General features: G+C 47.8%; 1 long non-coding RNA gene across 1 annotated transcript in view; it reads left to right on the top strand.

Moving 5' to 3' along the window:
- The first annotated feature begins 15,768 nt into the window (after positions 1-15,768).
- Positions 15,769-22,544, top strand: part of LOC134929349 (uncharacterized) — a 69,243-nt gene continuing 62,467 nt past the window's right edge. Inside the window, exon 1 of the long non-coding RNA XR_010178498.1 lies at positions 15,769-16,199. This is a non-coding gene — a long non-coding RNA (uncharacterized LOC134929349). The remainder of the gene's footprint in view (positions 16,200-22,544) is intronic.

Raw genomic sequence — 22,544 nt, 5'->3', positions numbered from 1 at the left:
CCCCCCCCTCCTGCATCTCGTCACCCAGCAGTTCGGGGCCGGCTCCCGCTGCCTCCCCCCCCCACCAGCATCTTGTCACCCGGCTGACCCCCCCCCCCCCTCCCGGCTGTTCGGATGCGGCTCCCGCTGCCTCCGCCCCCAGGTATCTTGTCATCCGGCTGCTACCCCCCCCCCCCCGACTGTTTGGCTCCGGCTTCCGCTGCCTCCAAACCCCCCCCCTCCCCTCCTCCTGCATCTAGTAACTAGCAGTTCCTCTTCCCTTGCCCCCCTGCATCTTATTACTATTCCCTCCCCCCTCGCGCAATTCGGCTCCCACATGTTGCCTCCCCCTCTCCCCTGCATCTTATTACTAGATCCCCCCCCACCGCCCGCAATTCTACTCCCACATGTTAACCCCCCCTGCATCCTATTACCAGATACCCACCCCCCACCCGCAATTGGGCTCCCACATGTTGCCTCACCCCCCCTCCTTTATCTTGTTACCAGCTTCCCCCCTCGATCAGTCTCCCGCATGGCCTGGGCACCCGCATCATTTTTCCCTCTTCCCCCTGGTGCGTTTGGTCTCCATCATGTTACCTGCCCCCCCCCCCCCCCCCCTGTAACTGGGGGAGCGGGTAACATGCTCCCCCCTCTGTAATTGCACTCCCTCATGCCGCTTCTGGTCACACATATCCCCCCCCTCACGACTCTGCTCCCGCTGCATGTTACCCGCTCCCACTCGGCTCCTGCAACTTGTAACCCGCTCTTCTCCCCCCCCCAGACTCTGCTCCCGCTGCCTGTTACCCGCTCCCACTTGGCTCCCTGCAACTTTTACCCTGCCCCCCCCCTTCCCACCCCCCGCGACTCTGCTTCAGCTGCCTGCTACCCGCTCCCACTCGGCTCCTGCATCTTGTTACCCCCCCCCACGACTCTGCACCCGCCGCCTGTTACCCGAACGGTAGATGTATATATGTGTATATGTATGGAGACAGTGTGTATGTACGGAGGCAGTGTATTGCTGTATATATGTGTGTATGTATGGAGGTACTGTATGGATGTATATATGTGTGTATGTATGGATGTATGTATAGAGGGTGTATATGGATGTATATATGTGTATGTACGAAGGTAGTGCATGGATGTATATATGTGTGTGTACGTACGTAGTGTATGGATGTATATATGTGTGTATGTATGGAGGCAGTGTATGGATGTATATATGTATGGAGGCAGTGTATGTGTGCATGTATGGAGGTAGTGTATGGAGGAATATAGGCTTAGTGTCTGCCTGCGCTGTGTGTAGGAAAATAGAGAAGGGCCCCAGGGAGAGAAGCGCGCCCGGTGTCTGCCTCAGCCCATCCACCACGCTGAACAAGGGCAAGGCCACCAAATTGCCATGTCCTGCAGCCACTTTCAAAAGGAATCGGCCACCATGGAGGAACCACCCCCAGCCACAGCCATTCAACTAAAGGTAAACACACAGCTCCTCACTCAGATCCGCACACACAGCCCTACCCTCCTCACCCAAAGGGGGACGCTGTCTGCCGTAATGTGTAAAAAGGGGGATGCTGGCTGCTGTAATGTGTAAAAAGGGGGACGCTGGCTGCCGTAATGTGTAAAAAGAGGGACGCTGTCTGCCGTAATGTGTAAAAAGGGGGACGCTGGCTGCCGTAATGTGTAAAAAGGGGGACGCTGTCTGCCATAATGTGTAAAAAGGGGGACGCTCTCTGCCGTAATGTGTAAAAAGGGGGACTGGCTGCCGTAATGTGTAAAAAGGGGGACGCTCTCTGCCGTAATGTGTAAAAAGGGGGACGCTGGCTGCCGTAATGTGTAAAAAGGGGGACGCTGGCTGCCGTAATGTGTAAAGGGTCTCTACCTGGTGTAGTGGTGCTACTGTGTGGCGTAATTTGAATAATGGAGACAACTGTGCACGGTAGTATGAATTGGTATTATTTTGTGGCCACACCCCTTCCCCATGAAGCCACGCCCCTAATCTTTGGACGTGCGCCTACGCTGCGCACTGCTCGTTTTTTATGGATGGGTGCGCCGATGCCGTTTCTTCCACACAGCGCTAAAATGCCTAGTTACGGCACTGTCCCCATGCACATACAGTAGTGTCCCATGTTTGTTGCAGAGGGGGTCAGATGGATAGTAAAAATTTTTTTAAGGGGGTGGCCATGCCTCTCCATATTTTGCCACACCCTACCAGTACGTCGATCCATATCCGCTCTCCGCTGCCCTGACCCCCGCCCCCCATTTAGGGCTGCTTCCAGAAATTTCCCGGGCTGGTTTTGTATCCCAATCCGCCGCTGTGGATATGTATGTATGTATGTATAAGAGACGAATGAAATAGAAATATATAGGCAGCTGGGTAGGGTGCCAGGATCTGGGAACGGGGTGCCACTAGCTGTACCCATCAATTAATTATGTCTTTGAGAGATACATCCTTGTTGTACTCAATGCAGTCAGACGGCTGGGAATCATATAAGATGCCGCTTATGTACTTTCGCCTTAGTGACTGGGAAAGTGAGTAATTGATGGTGTTGGGGGGCAGTAGGCAGAAAATTTGCCTAGGGTGTCAAGAAACCTTGCACCGGCCCTGCTGGGGGCATAACTACAGGTGCCAAACTACTGGGGGATAACTACAGGGGCCAAACTACTGGGGGCATTACTACTGGGGGCTAAACTACAAGGGGGGCATAACTACAGGGGCTAAACTACAATGGGGCAAACTACAGGGGGCATTACCACTGGCAGGCTAAATTAAAGGGGTGGGTGTAAACTACTGGGGTCATAACTGCAGGGGCATTACCACTGGGGGCATAACTACTAGGGCGCTAAATGACTGGGGGCATTACTACAGGCAACATTACTACTGGGGGCAATACGAGCATTGCATAAGGGGCACCACTACTATGGGGTCTATATAACGGGCACTACCAGTACAGTGGACATTGCATAATGAGCGCTACAACGGTGGGCATTGTATAAGAAGCGCCACCTCACATGCACCGAAGCCGCACGCAAATGTACTTGCCCCTTCTATGGTGCCCCCCCTATCATTTTCTTCTGGATCCGCCCCTGACGGGCATGATTTTGACCTGACCGCAGGTCTGTGTTCGCTCCAAGATTCCCGATTATTGGGAATCTGCGTCTGCTCAATGTCCATTCTGCACATTTGCAGAATGGGCCTTGCGATCTTATACCCACTTCAGCTCTGCCACTGCCTAATTGACAGGCAGCAGCGTTGAGGGCATGGGGAGGGGGTGGGGAAAGACCTGCATTCCCAGAAATGGGTGTGTGTCGCTCCGTTTTGGGAGAGTCTGGGCAGAGGTGTAAATGAAAAGGGGCGTGGTCTAATTTAAAAGGGACGGGGCCTCACAGATCGCCTCTCCTTCCCTCTGGGGGGGGGGGGGGTTGTCCAGCTTTCCCGGAGATGCTAGCTAGCCCCGGAGACTGGGCAGCATCTAGTGTCGGCTTTTTATCTGTTACAGGAGCAGAGTGCTGCAGAAGATTATCACACTGCTTCACCCGACTCCTGTCACTGCAGAAGAAAAGGCACTTTGGTATCACCCCTGCCGAGGGTGACACCCGGGTGTGGGCCGCACCTACTGCCACTGGCTTGTGACGCCACCGAGTCCAGGGTCTGCATGTTACCAAGCAAACTTCCTGGCCTTAAAGCCCCCGATTCTGTGGGCCACCTGAAGAAGCTGGAGTTTACTCTGCTGACCATCTGTGTGCAACCGATGGTTGCAATGTTGGATCCCAGCTTGAGACATCTATTGCATGTCCCTCCTTCAGATCAGATGGAAATACAATGCTGCTTGCATGCAGCATTGCATTTCCAACCATCTCTGAATCAGGTCCAAAGACAGAATCAATAGGTGTTGAATTAGAGTTCTGAATGATAAATAAAGAGGCTGTGGTAGTGATTCTGGGTAGCACGCAATGCCGACATTCGTGCAAATGATCCATGCTTTTCAACTGTCGCTAAAAAGTTGCACAGTGCATGTGTACCACGGTGTGTAAGCACAGAGGCAGTGGTGGATCTCCCACTAGGCACGAGAGGCACCCTTTCACTGCCAGCATGTCTATTTACTAAATTAGCTGTAACTCTAATCTACTTTTCAAATGACTGCAGATGTCATAATATTTATGTTTACTGCCTAAACGGGTTGGGTACGGGATCCAGACAGTCAGGATGCCGGCAGTCAGAATAGAGAGAGGCATCCCCATAATCCAGACACATTTAGCTAAGTAAGCTAACCCTTACCCTGCCCCTAACCCTCAATAGCGCAGCCTATCCCTCCTCTCCCGCAGCCTAACCCTCCTCTCTCGCAGCCTATCCCTACTGTCCCGCAGCCTAACCCTCCTCTCCCGCAGCCTATCCCTCCTCTCCCGCAGCCTAACCCTCAATAGCGCAGCCTATCCCTCCTCTCCCGCAGCCTAACCCTCCTCTCTCGCAGCCTATCCCTACTGTCCCGCAGCCTAACCCTCCTCTCCCGCAGCCTATCCCTCCTCTCCCGCAGCCTATCCCTCCTCTCCCGCAGCCTAACCCTAATCTCCCGCAGCCTATCCCTCCTCTCCCGCAGCCTAACCCTCCTCTCCCGCAGCCTAACCAGTGGTGCTAAGATGGGTGGTAGCCGGTACTAATTACCAGAATCTGCTCCCTCCCCACTCCCTCCTCCCCGGAGTATACCTGTTGCCAGCACCATCTTCCCGGTGATATCTTCGGGAACATGGCGCAGCACATTGAAAGTAAAGACTCTGGCTCTATGCCAGAATCTATGTTCTCTAGCTGCCAGCGTCATCTTCCCAAATATCACTGGGAAGACGGCACTTGTTGAGGAGGAGGGACCCTTTTCCTGATTAAGTAAGGTAGGATGCGGGTGCCCTCCCCCTGCAGCCCTGCAGGGGTAAAATGGTGCTCCTTTCCTGTAGAGCATGCAGGGCCACTTCCTGGCCCCGCAATTAGTTTATTTTTTAAAATAATTTATTGTAATCACATCCACCTTTTAAAGCCACTCCCCACAGTATACTTCCATTCGGGATGCTGACTGTCATGATTCTGGCACCAGTCTTCTGACCGCAGGCATCCTGATCGTCGGGATGCCAACTACATCCCACCTAAACATCCTACAGATTTCAACTATACGTAAGAGGTATGTGAACACTAAACAAGTTACTTGCATTATCACATAGAGGTAATGTATTTAACTAATATGTCTTTCTTTCTATTGATACATTGCACTGAAGCCCACATTAAGCCTGCAATATTTTATTTTAGATTATATAATTTAGATTTATAGTATTGTTTTATTTTGTACTGTAAGTTGTTTTTTTTTTAATTATAATATCTGATTTTATTTTTGAATCAGGTTTACAAAGCAGTTCCACAAAGTTTTGTAGGGCAATTTTACCAAAGACGGTGTGTCCAGTGCCTCTGGTTCAGTCATTAACCAAATAGATTTGACACTTTATTAATTTTTTTTAATTAAAAAATACATGACCTGTTTTTTTTTCTCATTCAGTCTAATACTTTGGTTCCACAGGGAGCTAACTTGTTTAAACACCTGGAAGTTCATTACAAGATTAGTCCCATGTGTATGTATAGTTTTATTAGCATTAACCAGTGAGCATAAAAGGTTCATTTTATTGGTTTTCACATAGCGAATTTATAACTTCTTTCGCTTTAAAAAGTACAGAAACTTTTCAGTCTAGACCAAAAAATGTTGCAATATACTGTATTATGGTACTTATCTGTATGCTCTGGAGTGATTCATTGATTAAGAATCCTTAACTGTTTTCTTGATATATATTGTATAAACAGAAAATTTAAGTACATAACAACAAATATAAACTGTCATTGATTAAAGTAAGTAAAAAGGGTACTTGTTAATTATATAGGCTCCGCTTGAAACATAGATTGTGCCCATCACTGGGTTTAGGGGGTCATTCCGAGTTGTTCGCTAGCTGCATTAGTTCGCTGTGCAGTGATGAGGCTAAAAAACGGCATTTCTGCGCATGCGTACATGGCGCAATGCGCACGCGCGACGTACTATTACAACGAATGATGTAGTTTCACACAGGGTCTAGCGATGCTTTTCAGCCGCACTGGCTACCGCAGAGTGATTGACATGAAGTGGGCATTTCTGGGTGGTAACTGACTGTTTTCAGGGAGTGTGTTGAAAAACGCAGGTGTGCCAGATAAAAACGCAAGCGTGGCTGGCTGAACGCTGGGCATGTGTGTGACGTCAAATCTGGAACTGAATGGTCTGAAGCGATCGCAAGTGCTGAGTAGGTTTTGAGCTACTCTGAAACTGCACAAAAATATTTTGTAGCCGCTCTGCGATCATTTCGTTCGCACTTCTGCTAAGCTAAAATACACTCCCAGTGGGCGGCGGCATAGCGTTTGCACGGCTGCTAAAAACTGCTAGCGAGTGAACAACTCAGAATGACCCCCACAAGTGCTGCTGGCCGAAAGTTTCCTGTCCAATTCAGGCACTTTTTGAGATATGGACTTTGCCCACCTATGATTGCAGGGTGAAAGTGTATCGCTAACCTCTGCTCCTCGTTGAGGTCATGTGATGTATTTTTAATAATTAAGTGGTAATGTGAATCAGCTGTAAGTACTGTACATCAATATTTTAAAGAAATAAAATCTTATTATAAGGGGCATACAGCTGCATTTAACAAAACTAAATGCAATCAGCGCAGTCAATGAATGGACTTTTACATACAGATGTGTTCTCATACACCTAGCCTTTTTGAGCCAAATGTGGTGTGGCACATGGGGTGACATAGGCTCTCTGCCATGGTAGTGGTTCCCAGATATTTGATTTGATTGTTTTCTGAATTTAGCATCTTTGTTGCATCATAGCTGCATCGGTGGCAACCGGTGTGTCAAATAGGGTGCAGGGCCCTAGGGGAAGCACTAATGCCTCAAAACTCCTAGATATGCCTGGAATGGCACCCTGCAGTCAGTATCACTGCTACAGTGCTACGAGCACGCACCCTGCAGCCTGTATAGCCGTCTGGAGCTTCTTGAGGACACTTCAGGCTGTGCTATACTTCTTGGTGCTGGATGCCAACTCCGCCCCCAATGACGTAACAGGTGAGTTTGGTAAACAGTTTCAGGGAATGTACAGTATACGGCAAAACATAACATTGGGCAATGCAATTAAATACAGTTAGCATTCTCCACAGAGTTCATCTTCAGTGACATAAGATAACACAACAGGACTGCCCATAGGGTTGCCTGTCTGTAAATACCTGCTCCATATGTTACAGATAAGGCCTGTGAATGGTGACCACATTATGAGAAATTGGCATTAATATAAATTTAAACAGATCATTGCAACCGTCCTTTTATTACTGTATTTATTCATGCATGTTTTAAGTATGACAAACAGCAACACACTGTACTTTCCATTCTGCTATAAAAGTAGGCGATTAATTATCCCCAGTGACTGTTAAGTGTATGTGATGGAGAATAGCGAGTTGATTTGTAGAAGTTGGCTGGTTCCTGCATTTCATTTTATTCCTCCCTGGAATATGATGTTCCTACTGCTTTATAAAGTGTGTGTTTGTTATAGAGACCAATATGCTAATACCATGGCATAAAGTGAAGGAACCTTAGTCCAAGGGGTATTGATATTTAACTTATTGGGACACTGACAGGTGGCCATGCCTGAAAAACACATTGAAAATTTGGATCCTTGATCTATTCTCTTATCCAAAAGTCTCCAAAGCCCCTGAGCTACAGTACGCGGTATAACACCTTATGAAGTTGTGTATTGTCATTTGTTTTAATATTAATCTGCATAATAAGCAAGACATTACTATTGTCTCTGACATTTCCAGTGAAAAGGTGTTCAACATGGCATTTTTACTTGCACAGGAGGGTATTCTCTACATTACCATTATAGCTCAGACTTATTTTACTTCTAATGGAAAACAATGTTGAAAACAGCCAACATACATTTGTCAAGGTTCCCATAACTTTGCAGAACTTGAGATATTTGAGATATAATAGCCTGCTCAGTCTCTAGCCAAATCTATTGTATTAAACCTTTACAGTAATATTTTTTTTTTACTCCTGCTGTGTCTTTACATTTTCCTTTTTTCACTACAAGGGGCGTGGCATTGCAGGAAAAGACTACCTTACACTCCAGTTTTGCACCCTGCACCCACAGACATTGGCTACCACAGGAAAAATAAATGTTGATTAATTCCCCTTACATTATTTGTCATTTTTCCTCCTTATAGTAATGCCCCTTACACATTATGCAACACACTGTAATGCCCTTTACATAATATACCATGCACCATAATGCCCGTTACAGAATATGCAACATAGTTATACTCCTTGCACTATATTATGCACTACACCGTTATGCCCCTTGCACCATATATGCACCACACCATAATGTCCCTTGCACTATATTATGCCCCACACAGTAATACCCTCTGCACCATAATAAGTCATTTACAGTAATGCACCTGACACTTCATTATGCCCCACACAGTACTGCTCAGGACACCTTATTATGCCCCTGACACATTAATATGCCCGACAGTATGGATCCCTTTTAAACATCTTGCTCGTTGACAGGGGTTTCATGCCACAGGCCGCCTCCTGTTTGGCACCCGCGATCACTGCAGCATCTACCCGGCGGCTTCCAGCTGTTTTTTCCTTTTCACTGACCGATGCTAGAGGTCCAGTAGGACCTCTAGCATCTGTCTCCTCTAAGGTGGTGGACATTTTGGGCCCTATCATAATGGCATTTATTAAAGATGTATTCTTGAAGAATATCTCATAGGACAGCTCTCCTGGTAAGAGCTGCCTTTTACAAGAGCAGGATGTCTGTGTTAAGAATCGGGAGTCCTTCTGGTGCATGCGCCACAGGGGGTTGTTGGGAGGGATCTGATTGGATCCGTTTTAGGGGGAAACATGAAAAGAAATTCAAAGATGGTGTTGCCCACAGCATCCAAGCTCTGGAATGTATCGCATTTCGGGGCTTGGTGCATATGCGGTAAGTGGCCAATCCTCAGAAATCTGCATTTTTGGAGGTTTGTTGGCAAAACATGCTTTGATGCATTCTACCCTCTAACTCACTGTATTATGCAAAGTATAAAAATGTAAAAGCTAATTAATGTCTAAGATGGAAAAGTTCAATCTCTATTTTTCACGTATAGTCAGTATACCAAATTTGTTGTGATGCTGCAGATCCCTGCAGTTTGTGTGACTTATTGTATAGGCCAGCTATGACACCATGCAACAGGGGAATAACTGACATATTCACTTAGTTGATGTGTTTTAATACACTGATAATGTGTACTATCTATTTCCCATTTAGGCTATTGCAAGTCAAGTCACCATAGAGAGATCCATATGCTGCCCTGTTGGAAGCCCCAGACTCACTGAGATTTTTCAAAGCACCATATGGCTGCATACAAAAATTTGTGATTCCAGGGTGCAGGGCCATATCTAGGGTTGTGTGACCTTCGTTGCCGCGTGCCCTTTGCTTCTGGCTAGTAGCAATGTAGAAGTGCTGCCCAAACCGTATTGTGGACACTACAGTCAGGCACCCTGTCCTGAGTACAGCTGCATGGAGTGTCTATTAGAAGCTCCTAGCACTGCTGCACTTCCGTGCCCCACCCCCTATGTGCAGCATCATGACTACAAGTGCAAAAGGGGTGGAAGCAACACAGGGTGCATGAATGCCCTGATGCTGCTCTGCCAGGATGAGATGGGGACAAAAAGGGGACATTGGCCAGTATCTCTACACCATTGCAATGAAACTTGCATCGCTCGCAGCTAATTTAAATGACCTCAAAGTGTCTACTGGCCACAAGCAAAGTGTTTCAATATATTATATGCACAATGTGGTGACCTCAATATTATAAGTGGTCATAGTTTTTAGACCAATTTAATTTAGTCATCACATGCTGTCCAGGAAACAAAAATGTATTGTCTTGGTTGTTTTGTGCCACTGAGGAAGAGGTAACCTGTGAAAACAAGATGATTTTGAATCCAACTTTGTCTCTGCAGCCAGTAAAGTAAAGATTCCTCCTTGGAAAACATCTGTGTTACCAGAAGTACATCCAAAGTTACTTCAGTGGGCACCTGAATTTAATGCTCTGAAGTTTTTGGTGATCATCTGTACATTCAGGATGTTAAGGACATCATGGCCGTATACAAGATTCCATCTCAATCTCCTATGGGTCCTTTACATGCTCTACCATTTCCTAACCATCTATGGACCCATAGCTCCATGGACTCCATGGAACCCCTATCAGGGATTCAACACTGAACAGGTTCTCCCTTTTGTTCCCTAAGGCATGTCTCTGACCAGGGGGCACTCTTTTTCTCCATATTCTGGAGAGCACCTTTCAAGTGTTTAATGTCAACTTGAGATTTTCTTCAGCCAACCACCCACAGACAAACTGAGCGAGTGAACCAGGATCTGAAAAAATTAGTCAGTATCTACATCTCTGATAATAAGGATGATTGGGTTCCTCTTTTGCAATGGGCTCACAACCTATATAATGAAGCCTTGGGTCATTTTCCCTTTAACATCCTGAATGGTTTCCATCTTGTTTTACCTGAGGTATACTGACTGAGTCTTGTCAGTCAGTACACCTTCTAGCAGTCCCTGACACCGTTAAACACATTACATAAAAATTTGGAATGAGGTGAAGAAAAATCTGTACAAAGCTTCTGCACGGTATAAGTTCTTCTCTGATAAGAACAGAGAAAAAAACACCCTTGTTAAAATCTGGTGATAAGCTTTGACTGACAACTATACATCTGCAGTTGAAGGTTTCCATTAAGCGCTCTCCTAGGTGTCACATCCGTCAAGGTTTGTGTTTCCAGACTGGTACTTGAGGCTGGAGTAGCGACTGAATATGAGTAGCTGGAAGGCCTTATATAGATCATGCGCATGAATAGGACAATAAAGGTGGAGAATCTGGACAGAATGAATAATTGCTGATCTGGATTTGACTAATAGTACAGGACTGTGCTTGGCAATGCGGAGTGCTGGGCTGCCACAGTCTAGGCTAATTACCAGACTGGTACCGGTTATACTGTGCACTGGGCTGAGACTGGCTAAATGGGTTACCAGGCTAGAACTGGTTATGCTATATGCCGGAGGGGAATCACTTAGGTTTTACTACCTGGAACCAGTTATGCTGCAGATTCCCAGCTGGAACTGGACTTTTTAGTTGGCTTGGACCAGTAGTGTTGCAAAGTCCAGGCTGGAACTGAACTTTTTAGCTGGCTTAGACCTGAAGAACGTTGTTTGGTAAAGTCTCAGACATTCATGCTCCCCATTTCTTCACAAATTCCACCAAAAGTTCCATCATTAAACTTTTGTGGGGTGAGCTGTGCCAAACCCTAGAGGTAGGAGTAATGTCACAGCACACTGGATCCTAGTGCTTCCTGCCTGATCCAGTGGTGCTAGTCTCCCAGGGTTGTGGCAGCTCAACTGCGGGAGAGTGAGGTGGACTATGCTCCATCTTGTCTCATGGCAACCAGTCTCATTGACGAGTCTAAGTTCCTTCATTCCCACCTGTCCATACTTTGGAACCAAGTCTTGGGGCTGCAACCTACGTATTGAGTGCAGCAAAGTCCAAAACTTTCTTGCGGGGGTCCCTGGTGAACGCCACTAATACGTTAGCCTCTGTACTGTGTAATGCTAACTCCAAGTGTACGGTCAGCATCCACACCATCCACCCGAGTGTTGAGTTAATAATACATATTTGAAAGCTTGCTCTTTGGGATTCAATTCTGGTCCCTAAAAGCCAACCCTATAAAACTATAATTTGGTTAATCTTTTTGTAACAGTAGTCTTATTTTTTTATGTGAAATACCAGGTACTTTTGTTGGCACATAACTCATAACTGTAATATCTGTATAAAAGGTGATCTTAAAATACTGTAAATTTATAATCTCTTGCAACATAAAAAGGATGACTCAACAAAAAGAAAATACTGCAACGATCACAAATAGATCAGCAATATATATTATGGGCAGCACAGACGGTGAAATGGTTAACATTACTGCCTCCCAGCACTGAGGTCATGGGTTAGAGTCCCACCATGGCCATAACTGTGTGGAGTTTGTATATTCTCCTCGTGCTTGTGTGGGTTTCCTCCAGGTATTCCAGTTTCCTCACACAATCCAAAAATATACTGGTAGGCAGTGGCATAACTACTGCCCCCGCAGTCCTCGCGGTGGCTTGGGGGCGAGGGGCTGCGGGGGCGCCACTGACTTAGCACAGATTGACATGTGGACGAGCATCCGCATGTCAATCTGCGGTCTCTTCCCTCCGCTGCTGTGTTGGAGGGACACGGAGGGCACCGCGCGCGCCTCTCCAGTGTCCCTCCTGGCTCTCCGGCCGGTTTAATAAAGGAAGTGCCGGTTCGTGAGCCAATAAAAGCTCACGAACCGGCACTTCCTTTATTAGACCCACAGGAGAGCCAGGAAGGACACGGGAGAGGCGCGCGCTGTGCCCTCCGTGTCCCTCCAACACAAAGGAGCGGCGGGTGGTGGGCGGCGGGCAGCGGGGGGATAGGGGAGCAGGCACTGTGGGGGAATATCTGGCACTGGGGGCATGTACCTGGCGGCACTGTAGGGGGAATATCTGGCACTGGGGGCATATACCTGGCACTGTGGGGCAATATCTGGCACTGGGGGGAGCAGGCACTGAGGGGGCATATGTGGCACTGTGGGGAATATCTGGCACTGGGGGCAAATACCTGGCACTGTGGGGGAATATCTGGCACTGGGGGGAGCAGGCACTGAGGGCGCATATGTGGCACTGTGGGGGAGTATCTGGCACTGGGGGCATATACCTGGCACTGTGGGGGAATATCTGGCACTGGGGGCATATGTGGCACTGGGGGGGTATATTTGGCACTGGGGGCATGTACCTGGCACTGTGGGGGAATATCTGGCACTGGGGGCATATGTGGCACTGGGAGCACTGCCCTACCAACAAGCACTACCCCCTAGCAATGAGCATGACACCCAGTGCATGAAACCCCTGGCAACGAGCATGACACCCTGAGCATGAAAATCCCTGGCACCGTGCATGGAACCAAGAGCATGAAACCCCTGGCAACGAGCAGGTAATTTAAAAGTAATTAGAAGCCTTACTGTAGAACTTAATGTGTAATGGGCATTACGGTGTGTGGCATAATGTATCACGGACATTGCGGTGTGTGTCATAATGTGTCAGGCATTACGGTGTGTTGTATACTATATCACGAGCATTGTGGTATGTGGTATAATGTCTCAGGGTCATTGCGGTGTGTGTCATAATGTGTCACAGACATTGTATGTGCTATAATGTATCAGGGGCATTGCAGTGTGTAGCATAATGTATAACGGGCATTGCGATTCCTGTCATAATGTGTCACAGGCATTACAGTGTGTGGCATAATGTGTCGGGGGCATTACAGTGTGTGCATATTGTGTCATGTGCATTATTGTGTGTGGCATAATGTCTAAGGGCCATTGCAGTATGTGGCATAATGTATACTGGGCATTACTATAAGGAGGAAAAATGACAAATAATGTAAGGGGAATGAATCAGGATTATTTTTCTTTCCTGTGGTGGCTAACGTCTGGGCGTGCAGGTTGCAAAACTGGGGTATAAGGTAGTCTTTTCCTGCAATGCCACACCCTTTATGTGAAGCCACGCCCATTTCAACGAAGCCACACCCACTTTTGGCGGCGCAAATGCGCGCGCATATTTGTCCCTTTACTAGTGCCAATTATGGGGAGGGGGGGGGGCGAAGAATTTTTTGGCTTGGGGGAGAAAAATTTCTAGTTACGCCACTGCTGGTAGGTTAATTGGCTCCCCACAGAAATAACCATAGCGTGAATGTGTGTGCGTGTACATGTGGTACAGAACATAGATTGTAAGCTCCTCTGGGGCAGGGACTGATGTAAATGGGCAAATATTCTCTGTAAAGCGCTGCTGAATATGTGTGCGCTATATAAATAACTGGCAATAAATAATAAATGAATAAATAAGTAGCAAAAACATTTTCTTAGGGATCCTGATGATAGGTCTATAGTAAATAGGTCAGCAGTCAATAGGTCGACCTCATATGGTCAACATGCATTAGATCCATGGGTACAAAATGTTGACAGTGCTTATGGTCAACAGGTACAAAAGGTCACTATGACAAATGTTGACACACAAATGGTTTTGGGAATTTTTTTCCATTTTCTTTTCAACTTTTTCATCATTTACCATCCACGTGGACTATAATTGCGAATAGTAACCTGCCTAAAGCGTGGAGAGCAAAGTACATTAATTGCGGTCACATGTGGTTTAACATAGAAAATGACACCCAAAAAACAAACAAAAAACTCTTCCATGTCAACCTTTTGATCCCGCCGTACTTTTGTATCTGTCGATCTGCTGTTCTGTCTATCTTTTACATGTCGACCTATTGACCATGTCAAACTTATGTCCCTGTCGACCATATAGGATTGACCTGTTGATTGTCTAATTCTGGTCTATCTAATGATCCACACCCCATTTTCCTAATGATCCACACCCCTATTTCTATTAAATAATAATTTCTATAGAAATACCTGTAGACAAATAGTTTTTCTTTGAGTTGGTAATTGTGTTTCCCTGAAATAACATTGAGTTGTACGCTTTCTGGGAATTGCATCTCAGTTTTGCCTTTTTGAAAGATTGTGCTTAAATGAAATCAGTTGTGTGTATAATACTTTATTTCATGGCGCAAACATTCTAAATGTGATTTCCCTAGAGATTCTCTCCCTGGTAAATGTCAGCCAATTTTTGTTTTATCAAATTGCAAAAATATATCCAAATAGAGTTACTATGACATGAGTCAGAGATCTATGTTGTTAAACTGATAACGTCACATAAATATCTTGACCAATTGTTTCCGGTAATTAGTTTGAACGGAGAAATTACACATTCAAAACTTTTTTTTAAACAAAGAAAATTCTTAGGATGCATCACTGTTACATAACTCTCATGCCAAGAGAATTGTAATTCAAATAAATAAGTTTAGCTAAAGATTTCAGGGGGAAAAAATATTTGATACCTAAATCTCATATTGAGAGGCACAAATACAATGGTGTATTTATCACGACTGAAAGTAGGATTTTGTGTCACATGGGGCAAGGCAGTGATTTGGTACCCACCCTCCAATTCAAATTACGCCATACACTAGTGCAACCTTATTCGCATTATACCACACAACACTACTCCTCATTAACGTTGCGCCACACAGTAGTACCCCTTATACCTATTATACCACGCAGTAGTACTCCTTATACATATTATTCCACACAGTAGTACCCCTTATACATATTATGCCACACAGTAGGAGTATTACTGCGTTGGGTATGGTATGCCGGCAACTGGGATCCTAGCGGTAAGCATACCGACGCCGGGATCCTGGCCCCCAAAATGCTGGCAGTGGGCAAAATGCAAACTTTTGAGCTCAGTGGCTCGCTGCGCTCACCACAGGTTCTATTTCCACTCTATTGGTAACTGATAACTGGATTCAACAGTGTCTCCCGTTAACAATAGGAACTGGTTAAAATTGGGAGGGATGGGGCCAAGCACTGGGCTGTCAAAGCCCATCAAAGACCCGAGCAGAAAGCGGCACTTATACAAGTGCCTCGTTGACAGGGGAAACCCGCCCTTGTAAGCGAGGCAGATGTGATTGGACAGCGGATCCAATGCTGGATCCGCTCGTCCAATCACCCATACGTGGTGGGGTGAAGAGGCAGCAGGACCCGGCGCTACTGTGGAGCTGTCACTACAGTTACAGTAGCGCGGTGGGGTGAAGAGGCAGCGGGACCAGGCGTTAGTAATGTTGAATCCAGTACTTACATCGCTGCAGCCACCCGCTGTGCCTGGATGCCGCTGTGTGTCCTCCTGCTTCCAGCCCTCCCACAATGCTAGGGAACTGGGGGAGGCAGTGGCGGATTGGCCCCCCCCTCCCGTCGTCTGGGAAATGTACCCGCAGCTGTGTGTCCTCCCGCTCCCAGCCCTCCCGTGATGCCAGGAAACTGGGGGAGGCAGTGGCAGATTTCCCTCCTCCCTGTCGTCTTGAAAGGGTCCCGCAGTGCCACCAGTGCATGAAATCCAGCGCCAGACCATGGTGTCAGTGTGGAAGAGGAGACCCTGAAGGGGACTGCACTACTGGAGCAGGTAAGCAACACACAGAGATTTCAAAGTGCCGCACGCCTCTCAACTATATATATATATATATATATACCTGTATATATATACCTGTATATATATATCATTTTTTTTATTTTTTATTTTCTCAGTGCCTCATCAGCCAGTGACCTCACCGCACGCCACTGGACCCCAGTATGTGACCAGTTATCAGTATAGGCTGTGTGTGACAAGTATTGGCAGGCATTATGTATTAGTGACCACAGTATGGGACCAATACGGCAAGGCAATGTGTGCCCAATATACTCAGGTGCTGTGTATTAGTAGTGTTCCCAGTGTATGACTAGTACAACCAGTGCCCATTGGGATTAGACTCCATGAGATGACCCGATCTCCCTCCTGCACTACTGATTACCTTTAGCTCCTATTCCAAGCAGCAGTGTAGCCCCAGTCCCCAGTGCGACAGTACAGCAGCAGCACACACACTGTAGAACACACACTGTACCATACACACAGTGTACCGGCTGCACACACATTCCTCCTGTACTATACAGTACACATGCAGGATAGGAGACAGAGCAACATTTTCGGAGCCCTCTCAGAACCGGCACCTGGGGCACTCCCCACACACACTTTCCCCCCTCCCTCCCCCGGTTGCAGCCCTGTATTTACTATGAAGACTATTTTTATATCTAGATCACATGTATAACCTCAGACCACTAACCTAAAACAAAATTCAAATAAAAAGGAGAAAAAGATTTTTTGCTGTCCTAGGGACTGATTTGGGAATAAAGTAAGAGCAAGTAACTATGTACCGGGGCAAAACCATGCTGCGCTGCAGATGGGGTCGATGTACAGTGACATGTGCAGAGAGAGTTACATTAGATGTGGGAGGGGCATGTCCTAACTTAAATCTAATTTGCAGTGTCATAAAGCTGTCTAGCATTTGTGGGCTACATGCAGAAGCAGCCAGTATTTACCCTGCATGAAAAACACATGCATTTATTTGCAACCTTGCATTGCAAGTGCAACATGGTTTACCCAGATGCACAGCTACTTGCTCTTTCTTGCTTTATTCCCAAATCAGAATCAGGCCCTTTCTGTGATAATTCCATGCTAACAGCAGAGGCGGAACTACGGCCAGTGCAACCAGTGCGTTGCACTGGGGCCTGCCACTGTCCAGGGTCCCAAAGCATGTAATGAGTCAAACTGACTCATTACATGCCGCTGTGTGCTGTGGGCAACCGCTGCCCGCAGCACACAGCCGCCCGGAGAGGAGAGGAGCGCAGCCGACACGAGGGGAAGGAGGAGGAGGGAGGTGGAGGAGGGAGCCACAGCAGCGACTCAACCAATAAAACAGCGCTGCTGCGGCTCCCTCCTCCACCTCCCTCCTCCTCCTTCCCCCTCTGTCGGCTAGTAAGGTGGAACGCACAGGCCGGATGTGGCTGCGCTAGACCGGATTCCATGCCCCGCCCAAGCAGGAAGTGGTGTGCAGTCTCCTCCCGGTTACTGGCAGCAGCAGGTAATGTCCTGTGTTATCGGCGCTGATCACGTGTGCGGCTTCTTATCTCACTCATACTGTGTATCAGGGGCAGGGGACCTGTGGTACTACATAGCCCAGCATGCTCTGCTGCAGTGTTCTGGTTAGAGCATGCTGGGATGTGTAGTGCCACAGGCTGCCTCCCCCTGCTGTATATGGGGGGTTACAGGCATGTCAGGCAGTAAGTGCCTCCTGTGCTATAGCAGTGTCATTATACAGCATGGTCTGGGAGCTCAGGGTCCTGTTTACTAAGTCTTGGTTGGAGATAAAGTACTAACCAATCAGCTCCTAACTGTCCCTCTGCTTCTCTATAGGCTGTCTTCCGCCGCTGTGAAGCGCATCCCAGCATTCACAGCGGCAGAGAACAGCCTATGGTGAAGGACTGCGACAGCAGCAGCAGCGCCTCCACCAACAACACAGCGCTGCTGCGGCTCCCTCCTCCTCCTTCTCTCCTGCCAGGGAATCGTGATCTCTGCCAGAAGCTGCACCGAGGAGCCTGAGCCAGCGGAGAGAGTTTCTTTCTTTCTTTCTTTCTTTCTTTCTTTCTTGCCGTAATGTGTAAAAAGGGGGAATCTGCCAGCCTGCCGTAATGTGTAAAAAGGGCACGCTGTCTGCGGTAATGTGTAACAAGGGCACGTTGTCTGCCGTAATGTGTAACAAGGGCACGCTGTCTGCCGTAATGTGTAACAAGGGCACGCTGTCTGCCGTAATGTGTAACAAGGGCACGCTGTCTGCCGTTATGTGTAAAAAGGGGGACGCTGTCTGCCCTAATGTGTAAAAAGGGGACGCTGTCTGCCGTAATGTGTAAAGAGGGGAATCTGTCCGCCGTAAGGTGTAAAAGGGTCTCTACCTGGTGTAGTGGTGCTACTGTGCGGCGTAATTTGAATAATGGAGACTACTGTGCACCGGTTTATGAATTGGTATTATTTTGTGGCCACATCCCTTCCCCACGAAGCCACGCCCCTATGTATTTTTGCGCACGCCTACGGCGCGCACTACCCCAGTTTTGCATGCCGGGGTGGGGCTCCGATGCCGTTTCTTGCACACAGTGCTAAAATGTCTAGTTACGGCACTGTTGCTAGGTATCCATTTCTCTGGCCATGAGCAGGTCCCCCTCAGATCCTCTCCAGGGGTGAGGGGGTGGACTTGTATGGGATGAGGGGGGGGGGCCTAAAGCATTTTGTTGCACCTAGGCCCTCTGCTCACTTGTTCCGCCACTGGTTAACAGACATGTGATAATTACTCTTACGTCCTAGAGGATGCTGGGGACTCCGTAAAGGACCATGGGGTTAGACCCAGATCCGCAGGAGACATGGCCACTAAAAAAGAACTTTAGGTATGGGTGTGCACTGGCTCCTCCCTCTATGCCCCTCCTCCAGACCTCAGTTTATTACTGTGCCCAGAGGAGACTGGGTGCATTACAGGGAGCTCTCCTGAGTTTCCTGAAAAGAAAGTATTTTGTTAGGTTTTTTTTTATTTTCAGGGAGCCTGCTGGCAACAGACTCCCTGCATCGAGGGACTGAGGGGAGAGAAACAGACCTACTTTAATGTTAGGCTCTGTTTCTTAGGCTACTGGACACCATTAGCTCCAGAGGGAACGGAACGCAGGTCTCACCCTCGCCGTTCATCCCAGAGCCGCGCTGCCGTCTTCCTCGCAGAGCCGGAAGATAGAGGCCGGGTGAGTATGTGAAGAAAGAAGACTTCAGAGGCGGCAGAAGACTTCAGATCTTCATAGAGGTAACACACAGCGGTAACGCTGTGCGCCATTGCTCCCACACAGCACACACACGGCAGTCACTGTAAGGGTGCAGGGCGCAGGGGGCGCCCTGGGCAGCAATAAGGACCTCCAAATCTGTCTTAAATAGTGATATACAGGCTAGGCACTGTATATATGAGACCCCCGCCAGTTCTTTGAAATTTTTCAGCGGGACCGAAGCCTGCCACTGAGGGGGCGGAGCTTGTTCCTCAGCACTCACCGGCGCCATTTTCTCCACAGCACACCGTTGAGAGGAAGCTCCCCGGACTCTCCCCTGCTTACCACGGTGAAAGAGGGTTTTTAAGAAGGGGGGGGCACATAATTTGGCGCAAAATAGATGATAACAGCGATATCTGGGTAAACATATTGGTGGTCAATCCGAGTTGTTCGCTCGGTAATTTTCTTCGCATCGCAGCGATTATCCGCTAACTGCGCATGCGCAATGTTCGCACTGCGACTGCGCCAAGTAAATTTGCTATGCAGTTAGGTATTTTACTCACGGCATTACGAGGTTTTTTCTTCGTTCTGGTGATCGTAATGTGATTGACAGGAAGTGCGGGTTTCTGGGCGGAAACAGGCCGTTTTATGGGAGTGTTTGAAAAAACGCTACCGTTTCTGGGAAAAACGCGGGAGTGGCTGGAGAAACGGAGTACTGTCTGGGCGAACGCTGGGTGTGTTTGTGACGTCAAACCAGGAACGACAAGCACTGAACTGATCGCACTGGAAGAGTAAGTCTCGAGCTACTCAGAAACTGCACAGAGAAGTCTTTTCGCAATATTGCGAATCTTTCGTTCGCAATTTTGATAAGCTAAGATTCACTCCCAGTAGGCGGCGGCTTAGCGCGTGCAAAGCTGCTAAAAGCAGCTTGCGAGCGAACAACTCGGAATGACCACCATTGTGTTTTTTCCCTGGGTCATTGGCGCTGGGTGTGTGCCGGCATACTCTCTCTCTGTCTCTCCAAAGGGCCTTAAGGGGGAACTGTCTTCAGATAAGAGGATTCCCTGAGTGTGTGGTGTGTCGGTACGTGTGTGTCGGCATGTCTGAGGTAGAAGGCTCTCCTAGGGAGGAGGTGGAGCAAATGACTGTGGTGTCTCCGTCGGTAACACCGACACCTGACTGGTTGGATATGTGGAATGTGTTAAGTGCTAATGTGAATTTATTGCACAAAAGGTTAGACAAAGCTGAATCCAAGGGATGTACAGGGTGTCAAGCCCTGCCTGCCCCTATGTCACAGGACCTTCGGGGTCTCAAAAGCGCCCACTATCCCAAATAGTAGACACGGATACCGACACGGATTCTGACTCCAGTGTCGACTACGATGATGCAAAGTTACAGCCAAAATTGGCTAAAAGTATTCAATATATGATTATTGCAATAAAAGATGTTTTGCATATCACAGAGGATCCCGCTGTCCCTGACACGAGGGTTCACATGTATAAGGAAAAGAAACCTGAGGTAACCTTTCCCCCATCTCATGAGCTGAATGAGTTATTTGAAAAGGCTTGGAAATCTCCAGACAAGAAACTGCAGATTCCCAAAAGGATTCTTATGGCGCATCCTTTCCCGAATAAGGACAGGATACAGTGGGAATCCGCCCCAAGGGTGGACAAAGCGTTGACACGCTTGTCCAAAAAGGTAGTGTTGCCATCGCAAGATACGGCTAACCTCAGGGATCCTGCTGATCGCAAGCAGGAGACTACCTTGAAGTCCATTTACACACATTCGGGTACCTTACTCAGACCGGCGATAGCGTCGGCTTGGGTTTGTAGCGCTGTAATAGCGTGGACAGATACCTTATCGGCGGAAATTGATACCCTGGATAAGGATACCATGTTATTGACCCTGGGTCATATTAAAGATGCTGTCTTATATATGAGAGATGCTCAAAGAGACATTGGCCTACTGGGTTCTAGAGTCAACGCTATGGCGATTTCTGCTAGACGAGTCCTATGGACCCGGCAATGGACAGGTGATGCCGACTCAAAGAGGCATATGGAGGTTTTACCTTACAGGGGTGAGGAATTGTTTGGAGAAGGTCTCTCGGACCTGGTTTCCACAACTACGGCAGGTAAATCAAATTTTTTGCCTTATATTCCCTCACAGCCTAAGAAAGCGCCACATTATCAGATGCAGTCCTTTCAGTCAAATAGAAACAAGAGAGTACGAGGATCGTCCTTTCTTGCCAGAGATAAGGGCAGAGGGAAAAAGTTGCCTACCACAGCTAGTTCCCAGGAGCAGAAGTCCTCTCCGGCCTCTACAAAATCCACCGCATGACGCAGGGGCTCCGCTGAGGGAGTCCGCCCCAGTGGGGGCACGTCTTCGACTTTTCAGCCACATCTGGGTTCACTCACCGGTGGATCCCTGGGCAATAGAAATTGATTCCCAGGGGTACAAGCTGGAATTCGAAGAGGTGCCTCCTCGCCGGTTTTTCAAATCGGCCCTGCCAGCTTCTCCCCCAGAAAGGGAGATAGTTTTAAATGCGATTCACAAATTGTGTCTTCAACAGGCGGTGTTATGAACCACAGGTAGTGGTTCATTCCTATTTTATGTTTTTAGTTCTCTTGCAGGCCAGGATTTCCCTATGCTCTGGTTTAGAAGATTATTGTTTTCTGTCAGTGGTGAGTCTGTGTAATTGCAGCCTGTTTCCATGTGGTTGGCCTCACCTGTCTGCTAATTGCATCTTGTCAGTTTGGAGTCATGCAACAGGGCAGCTGCACGACATAATTAATTAGGCCTCTCTGTTATATGCTGGCTCAGTGCAATTCACAGACGCTGGTGATATTTCCTGGGTTCCAGAGTTCTTGAGTTCTGAGCTAGTCCCTGTCAGTGCCTGAGCTCCTGTCTAGCAGTGTCTGTCTAGCTGCTTCCGGTATCGGTTCCTGTGTCGATTCCTGTGTCAGTTCCTGTGTCTGATTCCGTGTCCTGCCGTGAAGCATTCCTGTCCAGAAGTCTTGTGGCTTTGCCTGTGCCTGGTCGAGTTTCTGGCTTCTTGGTGTCCACCGGTCTGTCGTTTGGAATTCCGCCTGTCCTCCAGTTCTGAGAGTCTGTGTCGGCAGCATTGGGGGTTCCTGTCCGTTTG

This window comes from Pseudophryne corroboree, chromosome 5 (genome assembly GCF_028390025.1).
Source record: "Pseudophryne corroboree isolate aPseCor3 chromosome 5, aPseCor3.hap2, whole genome shotgun sequence".
NCBI classification, from domain to species: Eukaryota; Metazoa; Chordata; class Amphibia; order Anura; family Myobatrachidae; genus Pseudophryne; species Pseudophryne corroboree.
This window is presented reverse-complemented; position numbering and strand designations above follow the sequence as displayed.